This window comes from Arachis hypogaea, chromosome 10 (assembly GCF_003086295.3).
Source record: "Arachis hypogaea cultivar Tifrunner chromosome 10, arahy.Tifrunner.gnm2.J5K5, whole genome shotgun sequence".
In the NCBI taxonomy this organism is placed as follows: Eukaryota; Viridiplantae; Streptophyta; class Magnoliopsida; order Fabales; family Fabaceae; genus Arachis; species Arachis hypogaea.
This window is the reverse complement of record NC_092045.1, coordinates 63,199,545-63,203,183: the sequence shown is the minus strand read 5'-3', so window position 1 is coordinate 63,203,183 and position 3,639 is coordinate 63,199,545. Positions and strand designations below refer to the sequence as shown.

General features: G+C 35.0%; 1 non-coding gene across 1 annotated transcript; it reads left to right on the top strand.

Moving 5' to 3' along the window:
- Nucleotides 1-597: 597 nt before the first annotated feature.
- On the top strand, nt 598-701 carry LOC112719428 (small nucleolar RNA R71). The gene has a single exon (XR_003161730.1). It is a non-coding gene; the product is annotated as a small nucleolar RNA R71 (small nucleolar RNA).
- The last annotated feature ends 2,938 nt before the right edge of the window (nt 702-3,639 follow it).

Here is a 3,639-nt window from a genome sequence, read left to right as displayed (position 1 = left end):
GACAGATCAGAGACCATATTGGCTAAATTAGAAGTGTTTTGTTCAGAGTTCTCTGTCTGTTATTGAGAAGATGATGGATATGGCTTGCTATTGCCCAGCCTATTGCGTCCACCATTGTTAAAGCCTTGTTGAGGCTTTTGTTGATCCTTCCAGGAGAAATTTGGATGATTTCTCCATGATGGGTTATAGGTGTTTCCATAAGGTTCACCCATGTAATTAACCTTTGCCATGGCAGGGTTCTCAGGATCATAAGCTTCTTCAGAAGCAGCCTCTCTAGTGCTGTTGGATGCATGTTGCAATCCATTCAGATTTTGAGAGATCATGTTGACCTGTTGAGTCAACACTTTGTTCTGAGCCAATATGGAATTCAGAGCATCAATTTTAAGAACTCCTTTCTTCTGAGGTATCCCATTATTCACGGAATTCCTCTCAGAGGTATACATGAACTAGTTGTTTGCAACCATGTCAATGAGTTCTTGAGCCTCTTCAGGCGTTTTCTTCAGGTGAATAGATCCACCTGCAGAATGGTCCAATGACATTTTCGAAAATTCAGAGAGACCATAATAGAATATATCTAATAGGGTCCATTCTGAAAACATGTCAGATGGACATCTTTTGGTCAACTACTTGTATCTTTCCCAAGCTTCATAGAGGGATTCACCATCTTTTTGTTTGAAGGTTTGAACATCCACTCTTAGCTTGCTCAGCTTTTGAGGAGGAAAGAATTTATCCAAGAAGGCAGTGACCAGCTTATCCCAGGAGTCCAGGCTATCCTTAGGTTGTGAATCCAACCATATTCTAGCTCTGTCTCTTACAGCAAAAGGGAAAAGCATGAGTCTGTAGACTTCAGGATCAACTCCATTCGTCTTTACAGTCTCACAGATCTGCAAGAACTCAGTTAAAAACTGATAAGGATCTTCAGATGGAAGCCCATAAAACTTGCAGTTTTGTTGCATTAAGGCAAATAGCTGAGGTTTCAGCTCAAAGTTATTGGCTCCAATGGCAGGAATGGAGATGCTTCTTCCATCAAACTTGGACGTTGGCTTTGTGAAGTCACCAAGCATTCTCCTTGCATTATTATTATTATTTTCGGCTGCCATCTCCTTCTCTTGTTCGAAAATTTCTAAAAGGTTACCTTTAGAATAATTTAATTTAGCTTCTCTTAATTTTCTCTTCAGAGTCCTTTCAGGTTCTGGATCAATTTCAACAAGAGTGCCTTTTTCCCTGTTCCTGCTCATATGAAAGAGAAGAAAACAAGAAAAGAAAGAGGAATCCTCTATGTCACAGTATAGAGATTCTTTTATGTCAGTAGAAGAAGAAAGGGGTAGAAGAATCCAAATACAAGGGATATAAGAAGTTCGGATTCTTAGATGAAGAGAGGTGAAGAGAAGTGTTAGTAATTAATTAATTAAATAGAATAAGAGAAGAGAAGAGAAATTTCGAAAATAATTTTTGAAAAAGAGGTTAGTAATTTTCGAAATTCAAAGACAAAATATAATTAAAATTAAAATTTTAAAACAGAAAGAACTTTTGAAAAAGAGATGAGATATTTTCGAAAATTAGAGAGGGAAAAGTAGTTAGGTGGTTTTGAAAAAGATAAGAAACAAACAAAAAGTTAGTTAGTTGATTGAAAAAGATATTAAAATTAAATTTGAAAAGATAAGAAGATAAGAAGTTAGATAAGATATTTTGAAATCAAATTTTGAAAAAGATAAAATTTTTGAAAAAGATTTAATTATTAAAATGACTTAACTAACAAGAAACTACAAGATAAGATTCTAGAACTTAAAGATTGAACCTTTCTTAACAAGAAAGTAACAAACTTCAAATTCTTGAACCAATCACATTAATTGTTAGCTAATTTCGAAAATTAGATATAAGAGATAAGAAAAAGATTTTGAAAATATTTTAAAAAAGATTTTTGGAATTTTCGACAAATATAAAAAAAATGAAAAAGATATGATTTTTGAAAAAGATTTTGAAAAGGTAAGATTTTTAAAATTGAAAATTTGACTTGACTTGTAAGAAACAACTAATTTTGAAAATTTTTGACTAAGTCAACTCAAATTTTCGAAAATTTGGAGAAAAATGAGGAAAAGATATTTTTTTTTATTTTTGAAATTTTTATTGATGAGAGAGAAAAACAACAAAAATACTCAATGCATGAAATTTTTAGATCAAAACAATGAATGCATGCAAGAATGCTATGAATGTCAAGATGAACACCAAGAACACTTTGAAGATCATGATGAACATCAAGAACATAATTTTGAAAAATTGTTTATGCAAAGAAAACATGCAAGACACCAAACTTAGAAATCTTTTAATGCATGAAAAATATGAATGCAAAAATGCACATGAAAAACAACAAAAGACACAAAACAAGAAATCATCAAGATCAAACAAGAAGACTTGTCAAGAACAACTTGAAGATCATGAAGAACACTATGAATGCATGAGATTTTCGAAAATAGTGCATAAATTTTTGAAAAACATGCAATTGACACCAAACTTAAAATTAACACAAGACTCAAACAAGAAACACAAAATATTTTTGATTTTTATGATTTTCTAATTTTTTTGGATTTTTATTAATTTTTTTCAAAAAAAACGGTATTAGAAAAATGAAAAGAAAAGAGAAATTTTGAAAAAGATTTTTGAAAAGAAAATTACCTAATCTGAGCAACAAGATGAACCGTCAGTTGTCCATACTCGAACAATCCCCGGCAACGGCGCCAAAAAATTGGTGGACGAAATTGTGATCACTATTCTTTAAGTTGTATTTTTATGGAATTTGAAATTGGCACGAGTGGACACAACTCCGTTCAACTAACCAGCAAGTGTACTGGGTCATCCAAGTAATAAACCTTACGTGAGTAAGGGTCGATCCCACAGAGATTGTTGGTATGAAGCAAGCTATGGTTACCTTGTAAATCTCAGTTAGGCAGATAAAATTATGGAATTTAGAAAATCAAATAATAAAAAGGAATAATAAAAGGGATACTTATGCAGATTCATTGGTGGGAATTTCAGATAAGCATATGGAGATACTGCATGGCTCACGGACGCCTGCTTTCCTACTGCTTCAACTCAATCCTTCTTACTCCTTTCCATGGCAAGCTGTGTATAGGGGTTCACTGTTCGACGATGGCTACTTTGAATCGTCTCGGGAAAATGGTCCTCTGCGGCTGTCACTCGCATGGCTAATCGTCTGGAGGCATCACCTGGCCGAAAGCTACATCCCATCCTCGCAGTGAAAACTACGCTCACGCGCTCTGTCACAGCACGGCTAATCACTGGTTGGTTCCCGCTCCTACTGGAATAGAATCCCTTGATTCTTTTGCGTCTGTCACTAACGCCCAGCACTTGCGAGTCTGAAGCACGTCACAGTCATTCATTACCGGAATCCTACTCGGAATACCACAGACAAGGTTAGACTTTCCAGATTCCCAGGATCCTACTCGGAATACCACAGACAAGGTGAGACTTTCCGGATCCTCATAAATGCCGCCATCTATCTAGCTTATACCACGAAGATTCTGTTGGGGAATCTAAGAGATACACATTCAAGCTCTGTTGCATGTAGAACGGAAGTGGTTGTCAATCACGTGCGTTCATAAGTGAGAATGATAATGAATC